The sequence below is a fragment of the Cyanistes caeruleus genome, chromosome 28 (assembly GCF_971803275.1).
Source record: "Cyanistes caeruleus chromosome 28, bCyaCae1.hap1.1, whole genome shotgun sequence".
Taxonomy (NCBI): Eukaryota; Metazoa; Chordata; class Aves; order Passeriformes; family Paridae; genus Cyanistes; species Cyanistes caeruleus.
The window spans coordinates 5,459,156-5,473,518 of record NC_141728.1 but is presented as its reverse complement, the minus strand read 5'-3'; the positions used below and the strand labels follow the sequence as shown (position 1 = coordinate 5,473,518).

The 14,363-nt window shown below is 48.8% G+C and overlaps 1 long non-coding RNA gene across 1 annotated transcript in view; it reads right to left on the bottom strand.

Annotated features, from left to right (window-relative positions):
- Positions 1-14,126, bottom strand: part of LOC147649106 (uncharacterized) — a 66,476-nt gene extending 52,350 nt beyond the window's left edge. The window contains exon 1 of the long non-coding RNA XR_015279687.1: positions 14,026-14,126. This is a non-coding gene — a long non-coding RNA (uncharacterized LOC147649106). The remainder of the gene's footprint in view (positions 1-14,025) is intronic.
- Between the last annotated feature and the right edge of the window lie 237 nt (positions 14,127-14,363).

Here is a 14,363-nt window from a genome sequence, read left to right as displayed (position 1 = left end):
TGTGACATCACATCCAAATCTGTGATGTCACAGCCTGCTCTGTGATGTCACACAACTGGTCTCTGATGTCACAAACCACTCTGTGATGTCACACAGCCACATTGTAATGTCACAGTCTGCTCTGTGACGTCACAACCAGCTCTGTGATGTCACAGCCATCTCTGTGAAGTCACTGCCTGCTCTGTGACGTTATACAATTGGTCTCTGATGTCACAAACCACTCTGTGATGTCACACAGCCACATTGTAATGTCACAGTGAATTCTGTCATGTCACAATTTACTCCATGATGTCACAGCACATTCTGTGATGTCACAGCCATTTCTGTGATGTCATAGCCTGCTCTGTGACATTACAGCTTGCTCTGTGATGTCATAGCCTCTTCTGTGATGTCACACTCTTTTATGTCACATAACTGGTCTGTGATGTCACAAACCACTCTATGATGTCACACAGCCACATCATAATGTCACACCCTACCCTGTGATGTCACTGCCTGCACTATGATGTCAGACCTCCACCCTGTGATGTCACAGCCAGATCTGTGATGTCACAGAGACAGCCTATGATGTCACAGCTGCTCAGTGACCTCACAGAACCCACTCTGTGATGTCACAGCCCACTCTGTCACCTCATGTCACCAGATGATCAATTGTCTACCCCAGGTGAGCACACACTGCTCCTTCTCCAAACTGTAGTGGTTTAGATTTGCCAATTTCTTTTTCCTGGCCAACGCACCAAATAAATGTTGTGGTTGTAAAGCAGTAACTAAAAAAGCACTAGAAAACTTACTTAGTTCTTGCTGTGAGATATGGATTAGAACAAGAGCAAAACAGGCTTAAAACTTAAAAGGAATAAAGAAAGTTTATTAACAAAACTACAAGAATAAGAAAACCAGAATAAACCTCCAGAAAACTCCTTTATCCCCCACTACCCACCATTCCCTTGTTCACATAACAACATAGGGACAAAAAACTTTGGAACTTTGGTGTTTAAAACAGTCCCAATTCCTGCTAGAGTCTTTTCATCAGTCTTTGTAGAGAAACAGAAATCTTCTTCTGCTAATTTATGGGGTTTCTCACGAGAAAACTATTTCCGTTCTAGTTTTCTATTTCTTTGATGCCAGCTGCCTGGAAATCCTGTCATCAGTTCACTCCTCCCATTTCACATCACTCTGAGGTGTGTATGGGTCAATGAGTCTACGGATGTCATTTTTAAAGATGAGTTATTCAAAGGCAAAAGTTCTCTTCATCTGTCTCTGTGAGCCTCCCTGGAAACAGTTTTCTCATTGCCCCTCAAGGCCTCAAATCTTCACTTCACTCTGTTCCAGCACCTCACTGGAACAGAGTTTTTGCTCAAAATCCACACTTTGAACTACGTTATTCCTCCCTATATACTCTGTCATGAATTAAAGGAGTTTTTTCAGAACACTATTGTCTATCTCCATAGCTCATCTTATAGCTATCTTAAAGGTAAAGTCACCCCATGACACAAACCCACGGGCCCATGGACACCACACAATGCCCATGGTGGAAGGAGGGGAACTGGAAGTTCTCCAGCCTCAGTGTCCTGCCAGCTCAGCCAGGCCCACTGGAACATTGGGCTCCAGCCCCAGCAGGGACCAGCAGAGAGACCCCAGCACAGAAGAATGCATGTGCAAAGGGGAGGGGAAATATGTTCATCATTTTGGGCTCATGATTACCATGTGTCTGTTTAGTCTGGGACAATCAATGAATGGGGGTGTGCAAAATACAGAATAGAAACAGAAACTTCCCTGTGCTCAGCATGCCCGGCTTTGGGAGGAGCTGTCCCCCCGAGCATCCGGCCACATTAAGAATGCTGCTTCTCAGTGCTGCATTGGTGCTGAGCAGTTTTGATTTTAGGGAATTTTGGGCACACTCCCAGTGCCAAGGAAAGCTGTGTCTGCTGCTGTTCACAGACAGAGAAGGGCTGCTGGGAGATGTGGTGGTCAGAGGCTGCCTGGGGTACAGTGACCATGGAATCATCGAGTTTTCAATATTCTGGGACAGAAGGAGGGGCAGCAACAAAACTTCTACACTGGAATTGTGGAGGGAAAACTTTGGCCAATTCAGGATGCAGATTTGGGGAGAACTGAACCAGGTACTGATTTTTGTAAGGGAAACAGCCCTTAAAAACAAAGGGGTCCAGGAAGGATGGACACACCTCAAGAAAGTAAACTTAAGGGGGAAGGAGCAGCCTGTCCCTGTGTGCCAAAAGATGAATCAGTGAGGAAAATGCCTGGCCTGGCTGGGCATGGAGCTTTTTCCAGGAACTCAGGAAGGATCATGGACACATCACCTTTGGACAGGGAGGGCAGGAAACTCAGGAAATATTCAGGGATGTCTTTAGGTCCTGCAGAAAGGAAATGAGAGAGGTGAAAGCTCAATTAGGACTTAACCTGGCAGCTTCTGTGAAGGATAACAAAAATAATGTTATCAATACATTAATTTCATTGGAGGTTAAGTAAGGACAACCCCCATTCCTTATTGGGGGGTATAAGTTTCCCAAAGATGAGGAAAAGGACTATTGGGATCAGAGCACACAGGGCCAACTGAGTGATGTTAGAAAAGGGATTTTATTGCATGGCCCATCAGTCTCAGGGAATGTTAAGACACTTAAGGTGTTACATTCAACACCATCACCTCAGAAACCACCAAAATTCTAGTTATAATGTCTTTTATAAACTTTTTAACCAATCAAGAGGTCACACAAAAGCTCAGCAGCATCTTCATAAACCAATCATCAATTGCTTCGTCTCACACAATGCTGCTGCAATGTGTCTTTTCTTATCCAGCCATAGAACACTACAGAAACTTACATTGCTGTATCTGTAATTCCTTACTGACTTTAGAACAGGTTATATGTGAAACTTCAAAATCTCTATTATCTTACTTAACATATTTATTCACTTCTAGAAAGCATATTTCTAGTTTCTGAAAGCATGTTTCAAATATATTTCCACTTAAATTCCAAGCTCCTATTCTTCCTTCATGTTTGTACAGCTTCATTGTTGTAAAGCCCCAAGCCTTCCCCGTGGTCTCAGGTCAAACTCTGTGTCCATCTCTGTCTCTGGGCCTGTATGCTCAAGGCCCTGAGAGCTCTCTGTGCCTGCATTTCCCACACAGCCCAGCTTGGGCTCCCCTGGCAGCTGCCTGAGGGTGCCCTGGGTGCTCTGGGCCAGAGCAGCAATAAAGAGATTGAACTGAGCTGGCCCCAGCCCTGAGCCCTGGGGACACCCCTGGATGTGGCTCCATTCCCCAGCACTCCTCGGGCCTGCCCATCCAGACAGATTTTGAGCCGGGGAACAGATGCTGCAGAGGCTGTTGGATCAAGTTGCTGGGAGCAATCCCAGCAGTTTGGGATTAGTGCAGCTGTGGCTCTGCACAAGAGAGCTCTTCAGCCACTTTCTCTCTTTTCCTCCCTCTGGCCATGGAGGCAGCTCGTGCCTTCATCGTGTGCCTCGTGTGTGCAAAGAGCAAATCTGGGCAGAATCGGGGCACGGAAGCTCTGGGGCATCTTGGCACCTGTGCTGGCCACAGAAGGTGTTTTCCATTGCACTGAGACTGTCTGCTGTGCAAAGTGGATTGAATATCCAGCACAGGAATGACTTTTGTTTGGATGGAGCTGTGCCTTCCCTTGCTTTGTTTGCTGACAAGGAATGAACATCCCTCTGTGTCTGGGGCAGCTCCTTCTGCAAGGAAAGCAGGTGGGAGTTGGAGCCAAGGAGCTGAAAGCTGCAGGCCCAGCCTGGAGGGGAGGGAGCTCAGATTTGCACAAGGCTGCTCTGAGTGCCAGGGCTTGGATGAGGGAATTGGTGGCGTGGGGGTAGGGACGAAGTCTGATGGATTGTCAGCCATGAAGGGTCTTGATTTTCAGATCTATTCAGAGTGCAGGAGGAGGTGCTGGGGATCAATATCAGCTGGGGATTGCTGATAGCAGTGAATAAACAGGAAAAGAATAAATGAGGAAAAAAATTTTCTCTCTTTGTATTTCTTGGAATGAAATATGTTGTTACAAATAGAGTGAACACTTAGCCAAGTCCTGCCTATGCTCAGGTTTCTGGCAGGAGCTCTGTTTCAGGCCACCTGCACCCCAAATTGCTCTTGCTCCCAAGTTCATTAGAATGGCCCATTAGGTCGAATAGAAAATGAATTATTTACTGAATGGACTCCAGATTAACAGACAAGAGACTTTAAACAGACTGCTTCCTCCACAGGATAACCCAAAGAAGTGCTAGTGGATACAAACACAGGGCACAATCAAGTTCCCTATATTACAGCTCGTGAAGAGCTGGCACAGATTAGGAGTCAATGGAACTCAGCACCCAACTGATGGTGGAGCACACCTGGAGCCCTTTCTTTCCCTCAGCTTCCAGAAAGGAAGCACCAAGATGCATCCAGGCTTGGCACAGAAGCCCTGCCCGTTTCCAGGGGCTATGCAGAAGAGTTGTGCTTTGTGCAAGTTTTGTGTAGCTTTTCTAGTTTGTAAAGTGAAGTGTGTGTCAGTCCAGAATCCAAGGCTCATCTGCCTTCAGGCTGCTCTCAAGGCAAGATGTTTCTGGGCAGCTGGGAACTGCAGCTCCCTGGCAGCAGAGAGAAGTCAGGACAGGACAGATGTGCGGCCTGGGTTATCTCCCCAGTTGCTGTGAGGGGGAGATGCCCTGAGTTATGGCCCCAGCTGCTGGACAGAGCAGAGGAGCCCTTCTGTGGCCCAGGGGAAGTCCTGCTCCAGGAACCTGCTGGAACCAAGGGGCCCTTGTGACATTGGGATGCCTGATGGAGCCAAGGGACCATGGTGACACCAATGAACCTCCTGGAACCAAGGGGCCCTTGTGACACTTTGGAACTACAGAGACCATTGCTGAGGACGGAACCTCATGGAACCAAAAGCCCATTGTGACAGATCAGGGCCTGGTGGAATCAAAAAGAGCATTGTGACACCGTGGGGCTCCATGGAGCCAAATATCCACTGGGACAGTGCAGAACCTCCTGGAACCCAGGGGCCTCCGTGACACTGCAGGGCCTCAGTCAAGGAGTGCAAAGGTCTCAAACATTCCTTGCAGGGTTCTGCCTCGGGGAAGGGGAACCTCCTTGGTGGCACCTTGGGCTGGCACACACTTGAGGAGTGCATCTGTTTTCAACAATGGAACTTAGGAGTTTCAGATTTCTTCATAATAAAAAGGGGAAAACCTCTCTTTCCTGAGTGCAGGCAGCTCTTCAAGCAAAGCAGGTCCCAGGTGAGGGAGGACACAGAGGATGGGGTTGGGGAATGTGGAGCAAGGTTGTCCACACTGGCTCACACCTTTTCCTGGGGTGACTTTATGGTACTGGTATCCCCAGTCGTCTGGTTTATGTTATATATTAAGTTCTGCACCTTGAAGACTGGCTCTGAGAGCGAAGGTGGGTGAAGAAGAAATGTGCAGTTTTTGTTAAAAAAACATCACTCCCCCACACCCGGCTCCTGGACTGTGGTGTCTGCAGAATGGATACACTGCAGGACAGAGCTTCTCTCTGGTTTTTAGTTAGTTTTAGCTAGCTGAGGCAGAGGAGTTCCCTAAACCTCTTTTTCCTTTTTTTTCCTGGATCTGTGCAAACCTGCTCTGGACTGAAAAACACCCAGACAAACCCCGGGAGCTCACGCCTGTGGCCCACCGGGGCCTGGGCCTCGGTACTTTCCAGCGCTGGAGGGACTGATAAGAACCTGAGCGAGCCGAGCTACACCACATGAAAAGGACTTTTCTTCCTGGATTTGCCATCCCATCGAACAGTGAGAGGTTTTATTATTTAATATTATTCAATTTCTGTTAAATAAACAGCTTTTTCCACTTCTCTCCAAATAATTTTTTTTCCTTTCCCGGACCAGTTTAGGGGGGAGGGGTCATTTGAATTTTTTCTTCCCTGGAAAAACCCCCATTTGGAGTTTTTCTCCCGAATTTGCCCTAAATTAGGACAAATACAGTTCTTGGCGCCCAGCACGTGGGAAGAGAAAGTGTAAAAACCTGTAGTGATTAGTGATTGTATTTTGGTTGTACTGACTCTGTATTGGGATAAAGCAGTCAGTAGCCGTGTTGTTTGGATGCATAATATCTCTCGGGGTGGAGGCCTTCATGTGGATCTGGTCCCTAGAATTTTTTTATGTTTTGATACCTGTCTTTTCCCTCTTTTACAGTAGAGGGGCACAGATTAGAATGGTTATTGTACTGGGCTTGGTGATAATTATTTATAGGAAGTTGATAAAACTACTGAAGTTTCTGCCATGTATGTTTGGCTTCTGATTTCTTCGCCCGACCCTGCCTCCCAGTCCCAGTAGCACATTTTGGGAGTTTATTGGTAATTGCACCCAGTTTGTTAGAGGAAGAGCAGGGGATGAGGCTTTTCAGTCTTTCCTTTCCTTCTTCTCCTTTGAATCTGTTATGTCCCTCTTTGAGAATACCCAGTTTCCCCTGAGTGTTAAGGATACCACTTTCCTGCTCACTTTCCTGGTAGTTCAGCTGTTGAGCTTCCTCTATATGGTCTGCAACTTCTCTAGAGTGAGGGCTGAGATATCCAGAAGAGCCGAGACCCCTGCCCCAGAAGTAGACTCAGGTGTAGGAAATCCTGAGTGGTGTAGAGAATGGGAGAGAATGGGCTGGACTCTGAAGAAATTTTCTGATCCCCCAGCCTGGGAATTTTCACGTGAACAAATTCAGAACCCAGATGAAGTAGGGAAATATCTGGAAGAGAATTGCTATGATGATTCTAAGGAGAAAAATCTCATTGCAATAAGCTGGGCCCTAGCGTATGCTTATGGCACGGTGCTGGATACTGTAGGGCAGGGAGATAAATCAGCAGCTACCCCAGTGACTCAGGCTAAACCAGACAGTGAGCCCAAGCCAGCAGCCAAACCAGACAGTGAGCCTAAGCCAGCAGCCAAACCAGACAGTGAACCCAAGCCAACAATAATTAGTTGGTTAGTCCGTCTGTGGGATGCTGCAGGTGAGGCTACAGATCTGGATGGCAGTGAAGCGAGGCATCTGGGGTCCCTGTCACACGATCCGGTTATCAACCAAGGAATGATGAGGGGGGCTGACCCTTAGAGTCTCTGGAACGGGTCCTGAGAAGTGTGGCACAAAGATATCTGTGTGCAGATGATCTCTATATACAGCAAACTCGTTGGAAGACCATAGAACAAGGGATTCAGCGCTTGAGAGAAATGGCAATAGTAGAGATTGTCTTTGTGGGTGACATAGGTACTAGAAATCCAGACTTGGTGCCATGTACATCTGTGATGTGGCGAAAACTTGTTCGACTTGGGCCACAAGAATACGCTTCTGCTTTAGCAACAATGAAGTGGGATGACAGGGAGGAGACTGTGCTGGATATGGTGAAGAAGCTCTGAGCATATGCAGGTACCGTGCATGGCCCCATGCAGGCAACAATTGCAGCTGTGGGAACATGTGTGCAAAACTTCCAAGACAAAATGGAGGAGAAATTCAAGAAACTCAGGGAGGACCTTCTTCCAGTCTCAGCAGTACAGATCAGGAGCCCTGGTACTCAACGCAGAAGTTCTCCAGATAGGGAGAAAAAGCTACGAGCTGAGCTGTGGTTCTTCCTGCGTGACTGTGGAGAAAACATGAAAAGATGGGATGGAAAATCTACTGCTGCTCTGACAAAACAGATGTTTGAATTGGAAGACAGAAAGACTCAGAGGGGATATTCCACCAAAAAGAAAGCCGCTCCAGTAGCCTGTAGTCAAAATGACAAGTATGATGATGATGATGACATGTCTGATTCCCTTGAAGGAACATCCAAGACATATACCCAAGGAAAGAAGGATAACCAGGTTTAGAGGGGCCCTGCCTCTAGCCAGGGAGAGGCTAGGGAAAACCGTGTTTTTTGGACTGTGTGGATTCGTTGGCCTGGCACATCAGAACCATGAAAATATGAGGCCTTGGTGGACACTGGTGCACAGTGCACGCTAATCCCATCAAGACATGTGGGGGCAGAATCTGTTTCTATTGCTGGTGTGACAGGGGGATCACAGGACTTGACTTTAGTGGAAGCTGATGTGAGCCTGACTGGAAATGAGTGGAAGAAACACCCCATTGTGACAGGCCCCGAGGCCCCATGCATTTTGGGCATAGACTTCCTCCAAAGCGGGTATTTTAAGGACCCAAAGGGACTCAGGTGGGCATTTGGGATAGCAACTGTAGAGACAGAGGACATCAAGCAATTGAACACCTTGCCTGGACTATCAGAGAACCCATCTGCAGTAGGACTCCTGAAGGTGGAAGAACAGCAGGTACCAATTGCCACCTCGACGGCGCACCACCGGCAATATAGGACAAATCGAGATGCTGTGATCCCCATCCACAAGATGATCAGAGAGCTGGAGAGCCAAGGAGTGGTCAGCAAAACCCACTCACCCTTCAACAGCCCCATCTGGCCTGTGCACAAGTCTGACAGAGAATGGAGATTGACTGTGGACTATCGTGCATTGAATGAAGTGACTCCACCGCTGAGCGCTGCCGTGCCAGACATGCTGGAGCTCCAGTACGAGCTGGAGTCCAAGGCAGCGAAGTGCTACGCCACTATTGACATTGCCAATGCATTTTTCTCCATTCCCCTGGCAGCAGAATGCAGGCCTCAGTTTGCCTTCACGTGGAGGGGAGTGCAGTACACCTGGAACCGACTGGCCCAGGGGTGGAAGCACAGCCCCACCGTCTGCCATGGACTGATCCAGGCTGCCCTGGAAAAGGGTGAGGCTCCAGAATATCTGAAGTACATTGATGACATCATTGTTTGAGGAAATATAGCTGAAGAGGTCTTTGAGAAAAGAGAGAAAATCATCCAGGTTCTCCTGAAAGCTGGTTTTGCCATCAAGAAGAACAAAGTCAAAGGACCTGCTCATGAGATCCAGTTCCTGGGGGTAAAGTGGCAAGATAGACGGCATCAGATTCCTACTGATGTCATCAACAAGATCACTGCAATGCTTCCACCAGCCAGCAAGAAGGAAACACAAGCTTTCCTATGTGCCATAGGTTTTTGGAGGATGCACATTCCTGAGTACAGCCAGATCGTGAGCCCTCTCTACCTGGTCACCCGAAAGAGGAATGATTTCCACTGGGGCCCTGAACAACAAAAGGCCTTTGCCCAAATCAAGCAGGAGATCGCCCATGCAGTAGCCCTTAGCCCAGTAAAGACAGGACCAGATGTGAAGAACGTGCTCTACTCTGCAGCCGGGAACAATGGCTTGTCCTGGAGCCTTTGGCAAAAAGTGCCTGGGGAGACTCGAGGCCGACCACTGGGATTCTGGAGCCGAAGCTACAGAGGGTCTGAAGCCAACTACACTCCCACAGAGAAGGAAATCTTAGCTGCCTTTGAAGGAGTTCAAGCCGCCTCAGAAGTGATTGGCACAGACGCACAACTCCTCCTGGCACCCCGACTGCCAGTGCTGGGGTGGATGTTCAAGGGAAAGGTTCCCTCTATCCACCACGCCACCAATGCCACATGGAGCAAGTGGATCGCCCTCATCACGCAGCGTGCCCGTATTGGAAACCCAAATCGCCCTGGGATTTTGGAGATAATTATAAACTGGCCAGAAGATGAAAACTTTGGTCTCACTGATGAAGAGGAGCAGGAACAAGTGACACGGGCTAAAGAAGCTCTACTGTACAACCAACTGCCAGCAGAAGAAACACGCTATGCTCTGTTCACTGATGGTTCCTGTCACATCGTAGGGATGAACCGGAAGTGGAAAGCAGCCGTATGGAGCCCCACACGACAGGTCGCAGAGGCCACTGAAGGAGAAGGTGGATAAAGCCAACTTGAGGAACTCAAAGCTGTTCAACTGGCCCTGGACATCGCTGAAAGAGAGAGGTGGCCAAAGCTCTACCTCTCCATGGATTCATGGATGGTGGCCAATGCTCTGTGGGGATGGTTGGAGAGGTGGAAAGAGGCAAATTGGCAGTGTAGAGGAAAACCAATTTTGGCTGCTAAAGAGTGGAAAGATATTGCTACCAGGGTAGGGAGACTACCAGTGAAAGTCCACCACATAGATGCCCATGTCCCCAAGAGTAGAGCTAATGAGGAACACCAAAATAATAAGAAGGTAGATCAGGCTGCAAAGATACAAGTGTCAAAAATAGATTTGGATTGGGAACAAAAGGGAGAGTTGTTCCTAGCCCAATGGGCTCATGATGCCTGAGGTCATCAGGGTAGAGATGCCACCTATAAGTGGGCACGAGACCGAGGGGTGGATTTAACCATGGACAGCATTTCCCAGGTTATCCATGACTGTGAGACGTGTGCCACGATCAAGCAGGCCAAGCGGTTGAAGCCCCTCAGGTACGGTGGGTGGTGGTCCAGATACAAGTATGGGCAGGCCTGGCAGATTGACTACATCACACTGCCCCAAACCCGCCAAGGCAAGCGCTACGTGCTCACAATGGTAGAAGCCACCACAGGATGGTTGGAAACCTACCCTGTGCCTCATGCCACTGCCCGGAACATCATCCTGGGACTTGAAAAGCAGGTCCTTTGGAGGCATGGCACCCCTGAGAGGATTGAGTCAGACAATGGGACTCATTTCAAGAACAGCCTTATAAACAGCTGGGCTAGGGAACATGGCATTGAGTGGGTGTACCATATCCCCTACCATGCACCTGCTGCTGGGAAAGTGGAGAGGTACAATGGACTGTTAAAAACCACCTTAAAGGCACTGGGTGGAGGATCTTTGAAAAACTGGGAGCAACATCTAGCAAAGGCCACCTGGTTAGTCAACACCAGAGGTTCCACCAACCGAGCAGCTCCTGCCCAGTCTGAGTCTTTGCATGCAGTAGATGGAGACAAAGTCCCAGTGGTACAAGTCAGAGGTCTGCTAGGGAGGACGGTTTGGGTCAATTCTACCTCAAGTACAGACAAACCCATTTGTGGGGTTGTCTTTGCTCAAGGACCAGGTTGTACATGGTGGATAATGCAGAGAGATGGAACAACACGATGTGTACCTCAGGGAGACCTGATCCTTGGGTAAAAGGTTACTGCCATTGTCTGTACATTAAACCATGCAGACATGAAATAGAAGGAAATGTGTAAGTGTTGAAGGTATGAGCAAGTAAAAGATGGTGTTTTGAGTGAGTAAAATGAGAGAGTGGGGAATCCTGCAGCTCCCCAGCGTGAGGCCTAGATTCAGTAGCTTGGTGTGAGGCGTGACAAGAGTATGATAGATATATTGCTTGCATTTTTTGGGTGGAGCGGAGAAGTTTTTATGTATGTATATGTGTGCAGAGTTAGAATGTTAGTTTTGTCAGTAAGTTGACGCTATGGGGATAAGAGGTGGAATGTCCTGGGTTGATTGTGATGTTAAATTGTATCCCCATTCTTCCACCAAGCCCAGACACAGGTTTCGTATTCTTAAAATTTCATCTAAGAGTAAAAGTGAGTGGAAAAGAAGTACCGAGTCTGTTATCAGAGACTGTACTTCCTCCCCCCGCATTGGGAATTTTGACTACAGCACAGACAGACAACAAGAGACAGATCACCTTGGCTTTCCAGATCCTTGGAAGGACGTGATGCACAGACACACACCACTGGAGCCGGGCTCTGAAGTAGGAATACAGCAGCTAGTTCATCTATTTCTGGAACAATCCACAGGGGATGTGAGATGTAAACTCCAAAAGCTTTGGGGGGCAGATGGGTGAAACTTAGAACCCTTCTTGGAAGAGGCATGGAGAGTTTTCAGCAATTGAGAAGAGGGATATAAGCAAGAAATGAAGAAGCTAGTAGCAGTGGTACAGGAGGAAGGAAAAGGGAAAGGAAGGGATGGACAAGGACCACCCAAACGAGGCCCGTCTCGACTGGGTAGAGACCAATGTGTGTACTGTGGAGAATTTGGTCACTGGAAAAATTAGTGTCCAAAGTGGAAGCGAGATGGCCAAAAGAAACAAGGGAAAGGAGAGGTGGTTGCAGTCACACATCCACAAGAAGACTGAAGGGGACACAAGGAGTCCACCCCAGGAGACCCTCTGGTTATAAAAATGAAACTCAGAAACAAAATGAAAAGAAGTAGAATTTTTGGTTGATACTAGAGCAACTAACTTGGTGTTAAATAAGGCCTTGATGACTGTGAGTTATGAGAATTATGTTATGATCAAAGGGTGGGGTAATTTAGCATTTAGGGAAAGAAGTGGGAAACACCCACAGCAGTGATTCCTCTGCGAGAGGCTGTGGGGAGTTCCTTCTGTGCTTGAGATCAAGCCAAGAGCTGGCCAGTTCTGACAACTGACAGCATTCTGCACCACTGAAAAGGAACTTCACCTTTGGGAATGCCACCTTTTAAACACCCAAGGCCAGGAACTGGTCTCTTTCTTTGCAGCCTTGAAAGGCAGCAGAGCTGTGGTGTGGCTGGCCCCGCTCCCCCGTGGCCTGTGCGGCCTGGGGGGGGCTGGGCCGGAGCCCAGCTGCTCCCGGGGGGAGATGGAGACTGCGGGATCCCCCCCAGGCCAGGCCAGGCTCTGCTGCGGTGCTGGCTTTCCCGGGAAGCCCTCCGGGTCCCGTTCCAGCGGGGTGGCCAAAGCCCTTCCCAGGGGAGCCCCCGGCCCCCAGGCTGGGCCAGGCCACGGCTGATGACACTCGCCAACACCCCCCTGCCCCCCGGCCCGCACAGACAGCTCCTGAGAGCTGGCACCAGCCACACCTGAAATCCCACACCACCACTGCCTGCCATGGCTTGGGACACATTTAACCCTTGCACTGCACACAGGAGACCTGCAGACTTTAATCCTCTCTCCAGGAAAAGAAAAGAACCAAGTGACACGGAAAAAGACAACGTGAAACATCAATGTCAGTAAAAGAAGGAATCAAGCCTCAGATGGAAGGAGAATGAGGAGATGCTCTAATAAGCTGAAATAGTCTTTTGGTAGGATCATGGAGATGAATAATAATGTTCTGAAAAATAACTCCTTTAATTCATGAAAGAGTATTGGGGAATTGAAGTATTCAAGCTGTAGATCTGGGCAAAGGTATCCATTGATGAAGCCAAGCAGATGGTGGAGTAGCTGTGATCCCATGAGAGCTTGAACAGAGAGAAAGGGAGATGACAGCTGATGAAGACCCTTTGCCCCCACAGAGAGAAGAAGAAAACCTCTATTCTCAGAGATGAAGAGAGCCTTCGCTTTGAATAACTCATCTTTTAAATAATACTATTGAGCTCATGGCCCATGAACACACCTCTGAGTGGTGTGAAAATGGGAGGAGAGGGCAGAGTTTATGCCTGGGTGACTGCCATTTGTAGAAATGAAAATTGACAAGAAATCTGTTTCTTGTGGAGAACTCTCCATGGCATGACAAGAGAAAACTCCTCTCCCTGCACGGACTGATGAAAAGACTATTATATAGCTGGCACTGCTTTAACATCCCAGGTTTTGTCTCTGCCGTGTCACTTGGGAAAGGAAAAGTTGGGTGGGGGGAGGAAAGGTTACTGGAGGTTTTATTCTTGTTTCTTATTCTTGTAGTCCTGATCATAAAGTTTCCTTATTCCTTTTAATGTGTAAAGCCTGTTTTGCCCTTCTCCTCATACATATCTCACAGAAAGAAGGAAGTACTCTGGTGATTTTAGCTAGAGCTAAAACCCACCACCCTCAGCCACTCCTGACAGGACTTGTGCTCCAGACCCCTCAGCAGCCTTGTTGCCCTTCTCTGGACACGCTCCAGCCCCTCCATGGCCTTCCTCAATTGGGGGCCCAGGACTGGACACAGCACTCGAGGTGTGGCCTCAGCAGTGCCCAGCACAGGGGAAGAATCCCTGCCCTGCTCCTGCTGGCCACCCCATTCCTGATGCAGGCCAGGGGCCATTGGCCTTCTTGGCCACCTGGGCACACTGCTGCCTCATGTCCAGCCTGCTGTCCATCAGTGCCCCAGCTCCCTTTCTGCCTGGCCGCTGTCCAACCACTCTGTCCCCAGCCTGGAGCACTGCAGGCCTTGTTGTGGCCAAAGTGCAGGAGCCGGCACTTGGTCTTGTTCAAGCTCACCTTGTTGGCTTTGGGCCCTGCATCCAGCCTGTCCAGCTCCCTCTGCAGAGCCCTCCTGCCCTCCAGCACATCCACACTCCCAGCCAGCTTGGTGTCAGAATGGTTCCATGAGGCCCTGCAGTGTCACAATGGTCTCCACGGTTCCATGACACTCCGTGGAGCCACAGTGGATCCTTGGTTCTTTGGGCCCTGCAGTGTCACAGTGGATCCTTGGTGCTTTGGGCCCCAATTGGATGATGATTTTGTGAACCCTGCCTTTTACCCTCCCCGGGATATCTCTGATTAGCTGATGCTTTGGACCCTCCCTTTGAACCACCTCCCTATTTCAGCTGTTACAC